The sequence below is a fragment of the Dunckerocampus dactyliophorus genome, chromosome 14 (genome assembly GCF_027744805.1).
Source record: "Dunckerocampus dactyliophorus isolate RoL2022-P2 chromosome 14, RoL_Ddac_1.1, whole genome shotgun sequence".
NCBI lineage: Eukaryota > Metazoa > Chordata > Actinopteri > Syngnathiformes > Syngnathidae > Dunckerocampus > Dunckerocampus dactyliophorus.
In genome coordinates, this window is record NC_072832.1 from 28,487,892 (window position 1) to 28,506,880 (window position 18,989).

Consider the following 18,989-nt stretch of genomic DNA (forward strand, 5'->3'; position numbering starts at 1 on the left):
GATTGTCTCTTTTGGTGAGTTTAGTCCACTCGCAGGTCCGAATTGAGGCAGAAGTCTCAGCACTCACTTGCAGAGTTGTCATCACAAGATGTGATCACAAACTGTATTCACCAAGGTCGCAAAAGTTTAAAACTCCGGTAATAGTGGACGGAGCTTTTCCGTGAGCGTCCTTTCCGTACAACAGGAAGTGACGTAAGTGAGACATTTTCAACACCTAATTGAAGATACGACACCACATTCATTTGCATAATGTCCCTCACCTTTGGCTGCAAAGTGATTTCACCATTTAAAGTATATCATCACGGCATGCTTTACCACCCTCTGTTCATCCTGATTTTCCATTGCATTTCTCATTCATTTTTTGTACTCATTGATCATTATTCTTAAGTATGTCAGCATTATTCATCATTAATACCCGATTAATACAGTCAGCCCCCACAAACTCACAAATAAGCTCCTCACACTTGGCCTGTCACCCTCCCTCTGTAACTGGGTGTTTAACTTTCTAACAGGCAGGCCCCAGTCAGTCAGAGTCCACAATCGCACATCCAGCTCAAGAATTGTGAGCACTGGGACCTCACAGGGGTGTGTGCCGAGTCCGCTCCTCTACACGCTCTTCACCTACGATTGCGTGGCCTCCCAGAACAACACCAGCATCATTAAATTTGCGGATGACACTACAGTCATCGGCCTGATCACTGGTGGTGTTGAAACATCATACAGAAGAGAGGTGGCGGACCTCATAGCTTGGTGTCGTGATAACAATCTCCTTCTCAATACAGATAAGACTAAAGAGATGATCATCGACCCAAGAACAAGGGAAAAGGAGCCGCATAGACCCCTGTTTATTGATGAGACTGAGGTGGAGAGGGTGAAAACCTTCAAGTTCCTTGGCAAAACACATCAGCGAGGACCTCACCTGGTCTCACAACACCCAACAAATTATGTAGAAGTCCCAAAGGAGACTGTACTTCCTGAGAAGACTGAGGAAATTTGGCATGTCCACCACAATCCTGAGTTGCTTCTACAGACACTATGGAAAGTGTCCTTACCGCCTCCATCACTGTTGGGTACGGTAACTGTACAACACGTGATAGGAAGGCACTCCAGCGGGTGATAAAGACCTCACAGAACATTGTTGGGGCAGCCCTCCCCTCACTGCAAGACATTTATAAAACTAGAGTCCTACGAAGAACACACAACCTCATCAAGGACAGCACACATCCACAACACTCATTATTCACACTCCTACCGTCAGGCAGACGCTACAGGAGTTTGAAGTCCAGGACCACAAGGCTGGCAAACAGCTTTTACCCACAGGCCATCAGGCTTCTCAACGAAGCACTCACACACGCCGCACGCAACACACGCACACACTCATAGCACTTTATTTATTTATTTTATTTATTTGTATTAATGTCTCTTCTGTTGTTGTTGCTTAATTTATTGGTATTTATGTTTCTTATGTTCTTATTCTTTCTTGTGTTTTCTTTCTTTTCTTGGGAGAATGAACAGAATAAGATTTTCATTGCATAGTATAACTGCTGTTTTACTATGCACATGACAATAAAACTCTCATGAATCTTGAATTCCCTTACAACTTCACCTACCCTGTCCAGTATTCAGGTAAAGTAGTACCTCGCATAACAAACCTCCTATTACGTAAATTCCACTGAACATAAAAAATTTATGTAAAGTTTTTGCTTCGTATTATAGAAGAAATTCCATATAACATTAAGCGTCAAGTCGGTGCAAGTTTTTTTTTTTCCAATCAACTTTATTAATGCCTTAAGTCGGTGCAAGTTCAGACTAACACTTGGTGACGCCTTCTGACGCTTTACGCTCTCATTGGCTAATTTTCGGGGCCCCGCCTCCGCTCTCATCTCATTGGCTGATTATCGGGGCACCGCCTACGCTCTCATCTCATTGGCTGATTGTCCCTTCAACTTCCTTTCCTCTTCGTAGTCGCCCTTAAACTAACTTATAAACAATTAAGTTAAGTTACAAATTAAAATTTTGCACACAGCATTATCGTGTAGTGCGTGTGCGTTTGTCTGTGAGACCAGCTGACTCTTAGACCCTTTGAGTCGCGTTTCGACTCAGGCTCGTCCTCCTCCTCCTCCTTCCTGCCTCCACTTGCGCTCCTGACCAAGACATCTCGTGAACGGGAAGATTGTTTTTGTTTTTCAGTTTTATTCATTTACAGTAATCTTATTTATATGCGTTCAGCAGGGGAATGTTTCACCGTGTCCGCCATTTTGTGTTAGCGTAATGTACGTTCAGTCACGACCTCGGAGAAGCAGCATCATTCAATTTGATGAGCAATCGGCGGTTTAACAACCATTGTCAAGTCTAAGGTAAGATTTTTTTCATTTTTATATATATATATATATATATATATATTGGAGAAGATCTTTATGCACTTTGAAATGATTTTTTTGGTCGAGTGAGTTACAAATTTTGTGTTTATCTACAGTGTAACTCGCTTTGACAGCCGTTGTTTTTACCTCTCGTAGGTCGCCGTCCGTCTCCTGTGCACGAAGCGGCGAAAAAACCCCACGAAGTGGGCAAAATTATTAATCATTATTAGTCGGATTTTACTTACTTTTATCCATCATATTATATGTCGTTGACATTTATCCAAACCAAATAATTCTGTGTATGTATGTATGTATGTATGTGTATATATATATATATATATATATATATACACACATTCCATTCCATTCCATTTTCCTCCGCTTATCCGGGTCCGGGTCGCAGGGGCAGCAGTCTCAGTAGGGAAGCCCAGACTTCCCGGTCCCCGACCAACTCCTCCAGCTCCACCGGGAGGACACCAAGGCGTTCCCAGGCCAGCTGTGAGACATAATCCCTCCAGCGTGTCCTAGGTCTTCCCCGGGGCCTTCTCCCGGCTGGGCATGCCCGAAACACCTCACCAGGGAGGCGTCCGGGAGGCATCCGGACTAGATGCCCGAGCCACCTCGGCTGGCTCCTCTCGATGAGAAGGAGCAGCGGCTCTACTCTGAGCTCCTCTCGGATAACCGAGCTCCTCACCCTGTCTTTTAGGGTGAGTCCCGCTACCCTACGAAGAAAACTCATTTCAGCCGCTTGTATCCGCGATCTCATTCTTTCGGTCATGACCCAAAGCTCATGACCATAGGTGAGGGTGGGAACATAGATCGATCGGTAAATTGAGAGCTTTGCCTTCCGGCTCAGCTCTCTCTTCACCACGACGGTCCGGTACAGCGACCGCATTACTGCAGACGCTGCGCCGATCCGCCTATCGACCTCACGCTCCAACCTTCCCTCACTCGTGAACAAGACCCCGAGACACTTGAACTCCTCCACCTGGGGCAGGACCTCATTCCCAACCCGGAGGGAGCAATCCACCCTCTTCCGACTGAGAACCATGGCCTCGGATTTGGAGGTGCTGAGTCTCATCCCAGAAGCTTCACACTCAGATGCAAACCGTCCCAGTAAACACTGCAGGTCACAGCCCGATGAGGCCATCAGGACCACATCGTCTGCAAATAGCAGAGATGAGATCCTAGTGCCCCCGAACTGGACTCCCTCGACACCTTGGCTGCGCCTAGAAATTCTGTCCATGAAAATTATAAACAGAATCGGTGACAAAGGGCAGCCTCGGCGGAGGCCAACGTTCACCGGAAACAGGCTTGACTTACTACTGGCAATGCGAACCAGGCTCCTGCTCCGGTTGTACAAGGACTGAATGGCACGTAGTAGCGCGCCACCAATCCCATACTCCCGGAGCACCCCCCACAGGACACCGCGAGGGACACGGTCGAATGCCTTTTCCAGGTCCACAAAGCACATGTAGACCGGTTGGGCAAACTCCCAAGTACCCTCCAGGACCCTTGCAAGGGTGTAGAGCTGGTCCAGTGTTCCGCGACCAGGACGAAAACCACATTGCACCTCCTGTAGCCGAGGTTCGATTAACGGTCGTACCCTTCTCTCCAGCATCCTGGAATAGACTTTCCCAGGGAGGCTGAGGAGTGTGATCCCCCTATAGTTGGAACACACCCTCCGGTCACCCTTCTTGAAAAGGGGGACCACCACCCCAGTCTGCCAATCCAGAGGTACTGTTCCCGACTTCCACGCAATGTTGAAGAGACGTGTCAGCCAAGACAGTCCCGCAACATCCAAAGCCTTGAGGAATTCAGGGCGAAACTCGTCCACCCCCGGAGCTTTGCCACTGGGGAGCATTTTGACTATATGTATATATATATAGATAGGTGTACCCCACCTGTCGCCCAAAGTCAGCTGGGATAGGCTCCAGCATGCCCCCGTGACCCTAATGAGGATGAAGCGGTTTAGAAAATGGATGGATAGATGGATATATATATATATATATATATATATATATATATATATATATATATATATATATATATGTATATGTATGTATATATACACAGACCCTTTCCAAAAAATTAGAATGTCATGTCATGGAAAAGTTGTTTAATTTCCATAATTCCATTCAAAAAGTTAAACTTTCATAGATTATAGATTCAGGGCCCACAGTTTAAATGATTTCAAGTATTTATTTGTTTATTTTTACATAATTTGGGCTTCCAGCTCATTAAACCCACGAAAACAGGAATTCAAAAAATTAGCATACTGTGAAGAAATCAGCCCAAATTTTGCAGGGCATGAATGTTTTAAACTGAGTTCATACTGTAGCTAAGGAGGCTGGTTGTTCACAGAGTGCTGTGTCCAAGCATATCAATGGAAAGTCTAGAGGAAGGGCAAAATGTGGCAGGAGAAGATGCACCAGCAAAAGAGATGACCGTGGGCTTCAGCGGATTATCAAACAGGGAAGATTCCAGAATCTGGCAGAGATCCAGAAAGCGTGGAATGAGGCGGGAGTCACAGCTTCAAAAACCACCACATTCAGACGCATCCGGGAGACGGGCTACAACCGTCGGGTTCCTCGGGTCAAGCCACTTCTGAAGCTGAGCCAACGTAGGAAGCGTCTCCACTGGGTCAAGGAGAAGAAGGACTGGACTGTTGGCCAGTGGTCCAAGGTCCTCTTTTCCCATGAAAGTAAAGTGTGCCTTTCATTTGGGAATCAAGGTCCAAGGGTTTGGAGGAAGACGGATGAGGAACAGAACCCAAGCTGCCTGAGGTCCAGTGTGAAATATCCACAGTCCGTCATGATTTGGGGTGCAATGTCCGGTGCAGGTGTTGGTAAACTCTGCTTTCTTAAATCCAAGGTCACCGCAACAGTCTACCAGAATGTTTTAGAGGACTTCATGTTTCCTTCTGCTGAGGATCTGTATGGAGATGCAGATTTCATCTTCCAGCAGGACCTGGCCCCTGACCATACCGCCAGAAGCACCAAAACCTGGTTTGATGCCCATGCCATCACAGTGCTTGACTGGCCAGCCAACTCACCGGACCTAAACCCCATTGAGAATCTATGGGGTATTCTCAAGAGGAAAATGAGGGGCACCAGACCCAACAACAAAGAAGAGCTGACAGCAAGCATCAAGGAAATCTGGGCTTCCATAACTCCCAGGCAATGCCACAGGCTGATTGCTTTAATGCCACGTCGCATCGAGGCAGTGATTAAGGCAAAGGGATTCCCAACCAAGTATTGAAGATTGACATATCGTTTTGAAAGTACCATATTTTGATTGATTTGATTTGATGTGATCCTAATTTCTTTCTTTTTTTCCTGTAAAAACTGAGAAGTAAATAGTGATTTCTTCACAGTATTCTAATTTTTTGAATTCCTGTTTTCGTGGGTTTGATGAGCTGGAAGCCCAAATTATGTAAAAATAAACAAATTAACACTTGAAATCGTTTAAATTGTGGGCCCTGAATCTATAATCTATGAAAGTTTAACTTTTTGAATGGAATTATGGAAATTAAACAACTTTTCCATGACATTCTAATTTTTTGGAAAGGGTCTGTGTATATATATATATATATATATATATATACATATATATATATATATATATATATATATATATCCTGTCAAACCTGTCTTAGCGGCCACCTTCATAGAACGGCCACCTGCCTATAGCAGCCACTGAAAAATTCCCCCGCAGCTAATTTACATGTTATAGACCCTGTGTATAGCAGTTACCTGTCCAACGCGGCCAGCGGCCACCCATTTTGTCTCTCTTGGTCAATATCTGACCGCATATAGCAGCCAAATTACCAACTCAAGTCGAAGCTTCATGCACGAAAAAGTTCCGCTTTTCAATCAATGAAGCCCTCTTGTGTAGTGTGTCGTGTGACAGTCACAATCATTCACAAGATCCACACAAACTGTCAGTTGTTCCACATAAAAAAGCCGTCTTCTTTTGAGCTTGCTATTTCCTGGTCAAACATTTAACTTTAAGAGCATTTGCACCAAAACATTACCGCAAAGTAGGCTGGGAACAGGACGTGCTCCCAGCGACGCTACAATAAAAAAAAACATACGCTAGCATGCATGCGGCAGCGGGAGCAAAACTGAGTTGGGTTGTACTCAGAATGTACTCACGTTATGTTTCATCAATCCTCATCCACAAATCCATCAAAGTCCTCATTTTCTGTATTCAACACAAACAAAGCCATCTTCTTTTCCGTTCGCTCCTCGTCTGTTAACTTGTCAGTGTTATTCAGCTCCGAAGCAAAGAAGGAAACTTCTCCTGTTGCTTCTGCCAACTTTATTTATTGAACGCGGCCACCAGACAGCAGCTCAGAACACACACACATCTCTCAGCATCGTCTCTCCTTCCTGCTTGCCCACAAGGCAAAGGTTAAACAAGCCCCACTACATAGCTGTCCAGGCAATGCCTGTAAGAAATGACACCGTTTATTTCCTGGTGTGCACTGGTCAATACTGTAATGCCGCTTGTTGTGGGGAAGGAGAGACTCACGTCGCCGATGCACTTTGATGGCTTTATTAACAGCGGAGAACACGGCAGGACTTTACATCCACGCCAACATAAACATACTTCCCAACTCTCTCCAAACTCACAGCTAGCACTGAGCCTAGCTCTCCTGCTCGGGACGCCCACCGTCACTTCTGTGAAAGGGTGATGGGTTTGTGTTGTTCTGAACATTCATTTCCCAGGATACGAATGTGAGAAAGGGTTTGTGTTGTTCTGAATATTCACTTCCCACTGTATCTTGTTATTGTTATCTGCTGACCTTGCCTACCAGGTGCTTGTTATGTACTGAGGAAGACAGGACACTCATATAACCAAACTAGGTTGCCTGGCGCCTGTTTTGTTAAAAACAGTAACTCTGTGTGCGAATGCCTGAGTTTCGGGGCCGGCCACCCCGTTCTCACGCTCGCACGAACAGACTGGCATAAAGAGGGGAGAGCAAAAACACCTAGACGGAGTCTGCTGCGGGTTGTGATCGAACGCCCAGCCGATTGATGCGAACTCTTCCACGGGTGTTGGCTCTCCACCCTGTTGGCGTAGGTAAGAGGCTTTTTTCGCTGCAATCATATATCTTGTGTGTTGATGCTTAAATAAATACGCCCTTGTTTAGGCTAAAATACCTTGATGTGTCTGTGTCATTCTGTGTGCCGACTGAACACGATCCTCTAAAAATATTCTAAAATATTTTTGGCGTTGTCGGCAGGATCACGTTCAGCTGCATGCAGAATGGCTTTGTGCTGTATAAGAAAAGTGAAAAATACAGATGTCCTCACCATGGAGGAAGTGTTGTCAGGGTGGGTAGCCCCTGACGAGGTGAAAGGGATAGGCGCCATCTTACGACAACGTGGGGGACGCCCTGGGCCGTGGGCTGGCGATATCCCTGTAGCAAGCGCGGAGGTGCTGTTACGAATGTTGAACAAGGTTGAATATAACGAGGAGGCACCCTTGAGGGGAACACAGGAGAGTTTGTGGATCTGTGCAGAGGCATGGAAGGAGCGTAATCTAGCGGTGGCGAAGGCCAACGCTCAGACGGCGCAACAGACCAAGCAGCTACAGGATAAGGAAAAAGAGTTAAGGCGAATGCAGTGCATAATGGATAAGACCGTTATGTGCCTGTCGCAATTGATTCGTGCCGCCCGAAATCGTTCATCCCGTAAAGCTGATGCGAAGCAAGTTCGCTCCTTTGTGGCCGGGATGAGTGAAGATTGGGATCCCGAGGGGTGGGATGGAGACATATGGGGAGATGACCCAGACGAGAGGCTGGGACCTCTCCCCGATCCGCCCCCGGTTCGAAGTATTTATCCATCATTAAAGCAATTTAAGAAAATGCAACCTGTTACACGACGACATCAGGTGCAAGGCATAGCAGATATGAGGCAGATGGTGGACGCACAGGGGCAGCCTGTGATAGGAGCAAACGGGCGGCCTGTGATGGAGCCTGTGCTTGAGATGCAGGAACAATGGTTGATTAAGGAGGACTTTACACAAGATGAGGTGACTCTGATTTTGTCGAGATATAAACAAAGACCAGGAGAGGCGTTGGACACGTGGCTGCTGCGTCTGGCTGACGATGGGGCCGATGCTATAGCTGTGGATTCGGGAGATTGTGTCAGGTTTTCTGGAATGTCGTCTGACCCGTCGGTCAATACAGAATACAGGATAGTGGGACGGCTGATAGGGGATGGAGAAAGTTTACCACTGTGTTTATTGTATGCTATGGCCGCCCATGAAGTGTACCCCACGCCTGGGGACTGGCCGCTGTTGACTGGTACCTGGCATACCTTGCGGGATGCAGCGCAGCGGATGGCGCGGCTATGTTTGAGGGAGTCAGTGTCGCGGGATTCAGACCCTTTTATTAATGACAAGGAAGTGTCTAAGCGGGTTCGGGACGCTATCATACGTGATCCGCCACCGCAATATAGATCCGCGGTGTTAACAGTGTTGCTAGGAGCACAAGACTTGACGTGTGCTGCTGTGCGAATGAGGTTGATGGAGTTAGCAGGACTTGGGGATTGGGGTATGACGGCTTCTGAGCCAAGTAAGCTCCCCCAAACCCGAGAAGAGCGTAAGCCTTTCGTGAAGAAGAGTGGTAGCGGAGCTACCAGGACTGAGATGTGGAAGGCTTTGATTAAAGCGGGAGTACCAGCAGAGGAAATAGATGGCATCCCAACGAATGCGTTAATGGAGAAGTGTAGGCAGAAGGGCATACAAGTGAGGTGTAATATGGCTCCTAGGGTGGCTCTGGGTGTGGCAGACTTGGTCGCTATGCTGAAGGAAGTGGTCAGGCCACCTCCTACGGCGCCACCCCGTTCAAGAGTGGAGGATCAGTCTGATGATGATTCCTCAGATTCGGGAGAGGAAGAAAGGTATGTTGCTGCCGTGAGCAGAAAGCAGACCAAGAAGCAGAGGAAGAAGGAGAAAAGAGATAGGCGAAGGCGTGACAGGGATGAAGAATAGGGGGATGGTCAAGCCCTGGTAGTCCAAAATGCGGTGAACTGGTCTACCAGTGATATTAGGCCTCATGTGCAAGTGCAGATATATTGGGACAAGTCTGTGCAAACTGTAACAGCGTTGGTGGACACAGGGGCTGAGGCCTCGTTGATTAGTGGAAATCCGGACAAAATTAAAGGAAAAATCGTGCCCCTAACGGGAATTGGGGGACAAGTAGTGTAAAAGTATAACACTACCACCAAAAATCGGACAAACGCCCATTAAAAAGTATACCATTGTAGTCACTCCCATAAAGGAGCGGATAGTGGGAATGGACATTTTGACAGGAATGACTTTGCATTTAAGACACGGGAAGTTTATGTTTGGAGATCTTAGGAAAATAAAGTCTGTTTTGGTGGGAAAAGTGCACATGGCACCATTCCCCAAACCTGAAGCGACGACGTTAATCTCCATGAAACAATATAGAATCCGTGGGGGTCAGGAGGAGATTACTAAAACAATAAAAGATAAGGAGAAATTGGGGTAATTTGTAGATTATGGGGGGAACAACCCGTGGTTGTACAAAAGGATGACAAAATTGCACAGTTAATAATTAAACCATGCAATATGACCGCAGTACAGGAGATTACTCCACCTGAGGTTGTTACTTTTAGAAGTACTAAAGGTTTTGGTTCAACAGATAAGGTGAGAGCTAAAGTGTGGGTGAAGCAGCGGGATGGTCCTCCACAACCCGCTGAAATTATAGCACAGGGAAATAATGCTACCGTGAGTGTCATGTATTCAGGACAGGAGAAATGGGTCAATGTACCTGTGTCAAAATGTTACTTAAGGGAAGATTAGAAAGTGTAGGATGCTATGTCCAACTGTGCTTCTTTGTGCAGGTAAATGATCAACTGGAAACGCTTTACTGGAGTGCCAAGGAGGGCTCGACATCGACAAGATGGCTGGGGACCGCGGACCTGGTGGTGCCGGCTCTTTGGTCACGCGCCTCCTTGCTCTTGGTGTCATGGTGGCCCACTCTTGGGGAACAACCCAAGAAACGACCCGGAACGAGTGCAGGACCACGTGAGCTGTCCGGCAGGTCAAGCATGTCTGATGGCCAACATCACCAGTGACTGTAACATCTACGTCTGTTACACATGCCTGGCACAAACTCTTCACGTCCGAATGGCCCAAGCTACTCAGAGGACTGTGGTGTCATGGACAATCAAGTTTCCAAATCTCCCAACATGTCATCGACGACGTCGAGAGTGGTATGACACGCTGCTTGGAGGGACTGGAACGGTGTTGGGGGTGTCCAACACCATCGACGGGGAGGTCACGCGTACATTGCTGTCGACCACTGGACAGTATACATCACGGGCGTTACACCAAGTTGGGGAGTGGTTACCTAATGGGATAGGTACACAATTGAGTAATGTCAATTTATGGACGCATCAGTACAATTGGCAATTTACTATGTTTAACGAAACTTATCGCTCCTTAATGAATCTGACCCAAATTGCCAATTGGACTGCTTGTAATATGCAAATGTTACATGCACGCATTCAGAAGGAAAGGTTTATAACTGGAGTTTATACAGGGAATTATCATCAGTGGAGAAATACTTAGAATATTAGTCAAAAACTATGGCTCCAACTATTTCCGGAACAAACTGTTTGCAATAGCACCCAATGCAAAGGTTATTGGTATCAATACAATGTAACTCAAGTGAAAACTGTATGCCGATATGAAGTACTTCCGGTAATATCAATACATGGATATCATTATCTGCATGTGAGTGGAGAGTGGTTTGAAGCCGCAACAAATACGACTTATGACACTGATTTATGTGATAAAACTGATCAAGGGATGGTATGTACTTTACAGATGGGTCACGCTAATCCATGTTTGAGTGATAGTCAGGTAACATTATGTGATTGGAGTGTTGAGACACCACGAGACATGCTATGGCAGGTAGGGCCACATTGCCTATGCGTAGCTACCATGAGACAACACCCACAGTTACCTTCAGCTCCATTCGTTGGCTGTCTTAATGATGTACACCTGTGGCATTGGAATAATCAAACGTATTATCTCACCAATTACTCCCAGGAGTCCAGATTGTCAGCGGTGCAGTGGGAGGTTTTGCGCCACCCCTGGACTGTGTCTCTGGACCGGTTCAAATGCGCATTGGACCGGTCCACAGAATTGAAGGATCTGATACAAAGACATAGGTACAATGTCACGCGGTTGTGGGTGTCCACATTAATAGCCGGGGATGAAGTGAAACATGTAGCGAGGCTAGTGCAGCAGAGTTCCGCCCATCATTGGTGGGATATTTTATCTGGAATGTCTGTAACTGCCAGGAAAACCATACTGCCACCCTTGTTTATTTTGGCAGGATGCTTAATTATATTAACCTTATGTAACGTATTCACTTGCTTGTATGTTAGACGAGCTAAAAGACAGCTTGAGAGAATAATTTTTAATCAGTGGTAGTATTATGCGAATTGCTGTGTGTGAAAGCGATGCCCCTTTTGAGCTTACCAAAATTGAGGTAATTGTGGAAAGCGGGGGACCGGATATTTACAGTATGTTTGGAATTTTCATGTTGCGGGGAATATGATGTGGGGTGAATTTGTCTGTGACACACGGGCAGATTTACTTGAGAGGGTGCAACACGATCTGGTTAATTGGAATAATTGGGAGGGGAACATGATGAATAATGCTATGTTATGGACGGTGGAAGATTTTATGAATTGAGGAAAATGATGTTCAGAACATCAAGAGTGGAATGTGAAAGGGTGATGGGTTTGTGTTGTTCTGAACATTCATTTCCCAGGATACGAATGTGAGAAAGGGTTTGTGTTGTTCTGAATATTCACTTCCCACTGTATCTTGTTATTGTTATCTGCTGACCTTGCCGACCAGGTGCTTGTTATGTACTGAGGAAGACAGGACACTCATATAACCAAACTAGGTTGCCTGGCGCCTGTTTTGTTAAAAACAGTAACTCTGTGTGCGAATGCCTGAGTTTCGGGGCTGGCCACCCCGTTCTCACGCTCGCACGAACAGACTGGCATAAAGAGGGGAGAGCGAAAACACCTAGACGGAGTCTGCTGCGGGTTGTGATCGAATATTAAATATTAAAAACAAGCGTAAGACATTACTAGCACAGCTTTGTTCTGTGGGTCGTGGATATATTCTATCAGTTATTATTAAGCCTCTAGCTTCCTTTTAGTAAGTAAAAACCTTGGCTATGATTGCACTACATTGTCATGTAGACCTACAAAGTACACTTGGAAGAACAAGAGGTGAATAATTGTATTGCAACTGATGTGAAACTGATGAGGAGTAGGATTAAATAAGCTTTGCTTCTTCCTACTCCTTTTTGGACATGCAAAATTGTGAATTGTACTGTGTGATGTGCTACTGTTTGACTCATATGCATGTTCAGGATCAATTAAAACCATGAACCATGATAATAACAAGCCTAGTAGTGCTGTACAACTTTTATCCGCGGTCGCAGTGCCCTCTACTGGTCAACATTATTATTCATGTTTTTTCCCCCTTTTTTTTCTTTTTTTCCTCTACTGGTCAACATTCAACCTGTTTATAGAGGCCACCTGTCTATAGCGGCCACTTTTGCAGCCTCCCTCGAGTGGCCGTCATAGACAAGTTTGACTGTGTGTGTGTATATATATATATATATATATATATATATATATATATATATATAGAGAGAGAGAGAGAGAGAGAGAGAGAGAGAGAGAGAGAGAGAGAGAGAGAGAGAGAGAGATATACAGTATATAGATACTCTATAGATATAGATATCTATATATAGCAGTACCTCCGGTATTTCTATCAGCCGCTGGTACTAGCCTAGAGCAGTACCTCCAGTATCTCTATCAGTCGAGGGACTAGCCTAGCAGTATTCCCAGTATTTCTATCCGCCGCTGGTACCAGCCTAGCAGTATCCCCAGTATTTCTATCAGCCGCTGGTACTAGTCCAGAGCAGTACCTCCAGTATTTCTATCAGCCGCTGGTACTAGCCCAGAGCAGTACCTCCAGTATTTCTATCAGTCGCTGGTACTAGCCCAGAGCAGTACCTCCAGTATTTCTATCAGCCGCTGGTACTAGCCCAGAGCAGTACCTCCAGTATTTCTATCAGCCGCTGGTACTAGCCCAGAGCAGTACCTCCAGTATTTCTATCAGCCGCTGGTACTAGCCCAGAGCAGTACCTCCAGTATTTCTATCAGCCGCTGGTACTAGCCTAGAATGCAGCAGTAGGCCAGAGCAAACTGGGACATGATGAGAGTGGGAGTAAAACTTCTAAGTATGGCCAAATAAAGATGAAAGCCACTTTCTGTTTTGTATCTGATGCGGGAAAACTAAGGTGGAAGTGTAATTCAATAATACGTAGAGTGCTTGCCCAAAAAGCTATCCAGGAAGTGGAGTTGTGCTTGTTTGCTTTCGATATGCGGGAGTAGAGATGACTGGAATGTTTAAACATGGGGGGTTTCCAAGAGGTATTCCGGGCCAAAGCACTACTCTACTTTAAAAAAAAAAAAAGACATGCTATTCCTTAACAGCATTTGCACAAGAACATGACCATGGGGGTTTAAACAATAACCAGCAGCACAAGGAGGAAGTCAGTCCAACAGCTACTCAGCATCACACTAAATGATCCAGCTTACAACAGCTCCCACTTCTGGACCTGACTGAAAAAGACATTTATTTTAAGATGTGTGGCGAAGCAACAAAAGCTGGGAATCTGTCAGAGGGGGTGTCGTTGCCCAACACCAAGGAATTTCTTCTCATTTATAACGTTATGAAACATGCAACTTTTTCCATCAGAAGTGGAGCAAACAACTGAGTTCTCACGTCTGGTGCTAATCAACGGGCTCTAGACCAGTGGCTCTCATGCCCCCCTAGCGGACACAAAATTTTTCCACCCCCTGATTTGAAATACTATTGAGTAACTGACAATATCTACCTATCTATTTATTTATGTATGTATGCATGTGTACTGTACACACTGATATTGAATCTGAAAGCAGCGAACTGCAACAGAATGGAGAGCAGTGAAGCATACAAGCGTGTTCATGGGTCAAACTCTAATTCATACATGTTGGCAGGTCTGCACTAATCTTGAAACTTCTCCCTCTCCCTCTCTCACCTCCCCATTTGAGAAGCACTGCTCTCGGGCACATCATTGAAATATTCACTCTCAATACTCAATATTCACTGGTTTGACCGTTGGCCACCAACCAAGAAAGAAAAATACTAGAAGGGCTTGCCACCTATTCAAATTGACAAAAAACAAACTAAGAGTAACGGACTTTTTAGCTATTCAGGCAGGCGTCCCTCACAATATCGTGGTTCAATTATCGCTCCCTCGCTATGTCACGGTTTTACAGAAATGAATGAATGAATAAATTATGGTCTATTATACACATATGGAAATACAAGTAATATGTTATATTGTGGTCACATTAGCTTACATGACATGACCTTAAAAGGAAAAGTGCACTTTTTTTTTTTTAATTGTGCCCATCATCCACAATCCTTATGTGAGACAGAAACACACATCTTTCTCTTTTCAGTGCGTTCTAAAGATATAAAAACAGACAAAGAGGCAGCTAAGAATGCACTTAATGGGACACACCTATTCCGTCAATAAAGCCTTCTGAAAAAACCTCCAAAAAGCACCAACAAGGCTCCATTTCCATATACCCTGACCTGCATGTTAATCACATTGTTATTAGCATTGTTACACCCAAGAACTACAATACTGGTGTACTGACACCGGCTAGTGACTAGCTTCACCACACACACTCACGCGCAGTGCGCCACAACGCGCTCACAAGGCCTCAGGTGATGACCGAAGGGTAAAGCTACATAGTGGATACTGCTGTGTTTTTGTTTTTGACGCTGGGTGTAGCGTTCCTTTTTATGTTGCTATGTGAAATCATATCAGTTCCCAAAAATGCAAGTGTGACATGTTATCATGAATGTAGTTGTTAGCATGGATAGAAAACCACTAAACATTGTTGGAGCTTTTTGGAGGTGTTTTCATAGGCGGAATAGGTGTGTCCCATTACCTGCATTCATTACTCGCCTGTTTTGACCCATTTTTATATCTTTAGAAGGCATAGAAAAGAGAAAGATGTGTGTTCATGTCTCACTTAAGGATTGTGGATGATGGACAACATTCCAAAAAAGTGCACTTTTCCTTTAACACTGCATGAAGTCATGATGTCAGCCATGGGATTTCTCCTCCCATTCCATGTGGAAGTGCTACATTTTTTTAAAGAGTTAAGAGAGCAAGAATTGCAGTGCGCTGTAAACATTGAATAATAGGATCGTAAAGGTGACTATAGGGGTGTTATTTCATGCCTGCAGGGCTCTAATAACAATGTATTAAAATTGAATCCTATATTGCGGAAATTCATTAATCAGAGTCGGGTCTGGACCCAATTAGCTGCTATAAACGAGGGACTCACAACTAAATCATCCCTTGTCACTAATGATTGGTTCATTAGTGCATTCATTGCCAGTATCCCGTAGTCCAGGGGTTTACAAGTGTGGCACATTGAGCCTTCTCTCTGTGAACATAATACAGTCGGGGCTCCCCTATTCCCCCAAAAAAATGATTTTTTTGGAGCTTATTTTGTGTCATTTCCTGTTATTCTCTCATCGTAGGAACTACAAATGAATTCATCAAAACATAACTAAAGTTACGCCCATCACATGTTTGAAAAAGATGTTTTTCTCTATTTTTCTCAAGCTGCTGCGCCTCCTGACCCTCAGACAACACAAAACAGGTGGGGCACCGCCCTACCCTCAAAAAAACAGCTGGGCTACTACCTTCCGCCCCAAAAAACTGATTTCCTGGAGCTTACTGTATATTGTGGCATTTCCTGTTACTCGCTCTTAATTACAGGAACTACTAATCCGTTCATTTTGCCTTTAAACATAACCCACATTCACTTGGCAAGTTTGAAACAAATGCTTTTCTTTCTTTTACTCAAGCTTCTGCACCTCCCCGCCATCAGATAACATAAACTAGCTGAGGGACGCCCATGCCCAATAAATGAATTTTCTGGAGCTTAATTTGTGGCGTTCATGAAGGACCTAAAGCGCAATCCACGTGTCCTTAAAACATAAGTCAAGTTAGCTTGGTAGGTTCAAGACTGTTTTTCTTTCTTATTGGCAGTGAGTGTCTACGTGGAATATTCTGCCATGCCAGAGGGTGCTACGGACGCCAGTGGTGGCAGTTATTAACGTTCATGTTTTCCCACTGCTGAATCACAGACACCCTGACAGAAAAGTCATTGTTTCCACTGGAGGAAGAGGAGGGGAAGAAAACAGTGTCTTCCCAGCTTGAGGACAGTCAAATATTCTTTGCTTTGGCAGTGAATGCCCTCAGCAACAATAAACGCCTTTGACTCCACTTTTGTGCACCCGATGTAACACTTAACTGCAGGCACTGTTGAGGGACAAAATGTTGCGTTCTCACTTCCCTGTTGCACAAAAACCAGCACTCGCCGTGCACACAGAAGAAGAATGCCAGTTACTTTGTCGGCCAATGCAACAGACACACACAAATAACAAGGATTCAACTCAATAGGAGGGTAAACGCTAGCTGGGGTCCGCCCTGTTGTCCAGTGCAAAACAAGGAGACAGTAACTACAGTACTTAGGATCCATAGATGAAAACAAAGCGGTGTTACTGTAAACATTTACATTCACTGACAACATTAGCGGGCACAGCTATCATACGTTTAAAACATGCTAAACACACACATCCTGCACGGAGACCAATGCTCACCCGGGACGATGAGAGATTAAGAGCTTATAACCTAAAATAGATAAGCAAAAGCAGGCGTCATGGCTATTTTTGCTAGCTGGCTGGTTAGCACGCACACACAAAAAACAAGCTAGCCGTAAACACCAGATTCCGTTGGCAAATGTCGTTAGCCCCAGTCTAAACACTAACCGGCGACATTTTTGCTCCGGTTAAACAACATAACGGACTAACACGCCGCTCGCTTTAAATCGGCGTTGTCAAAATGTCGTCAAAGCGGGTGAGTCGGGAAGCACTTAGAGCAACTAGTTTGTGCTGGATAACAGTTAACATTCGGTGGACAGAGATCGGTCTCACGCGGGTAAAACCATTTCGGATTTTTAGGGTTTTTTGCGGTATTGTACATGTGAGGTTAATGCCGTTACCTTGCCGTACGGCTGTTGAAGCAGTCCTCTTGCAACACTGATTGCAACGTGCCCACAAGTCCGTCCGCTTTACTCTGGGGGAAGCACTTAACAACAAGCACACCTTCAGTGTAGTCACGCTTGGCGCCTTCACGCGCTCAAACAAAATGTCTCCACTCTCAAAACCGAGTGCGACAACTACAATATTTGGGGTTTTCTACGCATTCAAATTCCGTTCATGTTTAATCAAAAAGCGCAAAACCCTGCATTGTATGTCATACTGTTTGTTGTTGATGACATCATGACAGCGCCACACAGGCATTAGAACACCAGTTTCCAAATATCGTATTGCTTGAGATGTAAGTGAATGCAGCACCAGTGCAGAGAATTCTAGCCTTCTTTGCAGCCATCTATTGGCCAAAAAGTGGAGCAAACGTTCCACTTGGCTATAGAAAAGATTTTGCGAAATAAATAGACACTCAACAAAAATATCAGCACAGCACTTTTGTTTTTGCTCCCATTTTTCGTGAGCTGAACTCAAAGATCTAAAACTTTTTCTTTTCCATTACTCACAAATCTATCCAAATCTATGTTAGTGAGCACTCACAATTCATAATTCGTCCACCTCACAGGTGTCTTGATGATGATATACACTGACAGTGTGATTATTGCTCTGGTTGGCCACAATAAAAGGCCACTCCAGAGTGTGCAGTTTAATGGTACGTCATGTCCATGCCAAGGAAATAAAATGATAATTCTCCAATAATAAAATCGATGATGCCCAATTCAACAATATTCCGCACATTATAGCGATGTAATTTGTCTTATTTATGATGTATTGTGTAAAACTAAGACATGAATAACATCAAATTAAAAGCACAAAATGAATGCTGACCCACCATCCACCAGTTCAAGTTCCAGCCAAGGTTTCCCAGAGAGATGATGACATGGCTGTTTGACGTGTGTAGTAAAAGAATGTGTGCTAGCATGAATTAACTTGAGACAAATGTGCACATTAGCACTCAATAAGTCATCAAACTTACCTTCATGCATTCCCACATAGTATCAGCATTTGACACCACATATGAGGTGAAAGAAAAATGGTAAAAATAGAGTAGTAGTCTATCTGTGCGGCATGAGATCAAGTTAGCACACCCACAATGGACATGCATCAAGTGACACAGATGTAACACAGAGAATCCGGCCACTTTTCAAAATAAAACATAAAAAAAATGAAATAATGGAAATTATGTTTTCTTTCTGTGCGGCCCGGTACCAAATGACGCACGGCCCGGCCGCGGGGGACCACTGGTTTAAGGGATTAAAAGAGGTTGATGAACTGTAATCTACACCGGCCACTAGGTGTCACTAGTAACACAAGTATCAGACTTCATCACTGTCAACAAGAACATTGCAGCTTTGAAACCACTGCTCT

The 18,989-nt window shown here is 44.8% G+C and overlaps 1 protein-coding gene across 3 annotated transcripts in view; it reads right to left on the reverse strand.

Annotated features, from left to right (window-relative positions):
• Nucleotides 1-18,989, reverse strand: part of LOC129193660 (phosphatidylcholine:ceramide cholinephosphotransferase 1-like) — a 65,273-nt gene that overhangs the window by 32,310 nt on the left and 13,974 nt on the right. Inside the window, exon 1 of one of the 3 annotated variants that reach the window (XM_054798093.1) lies at nt 18,598-18,730. The exons of 1 other annotated variant lie outside the window; for it this stretch is intronic. The gene's annotated coding sequence lies outside the window, so the exon portion shown is untranslated. Of the gene's footprint in view, nt 1-17,575; nt 17,807-18,597; nt 18,731-18,989 lie in introns of those variants that run through there. One more of the 3 variants, XM_054798092.1, reaches the window with a different exon arrangement.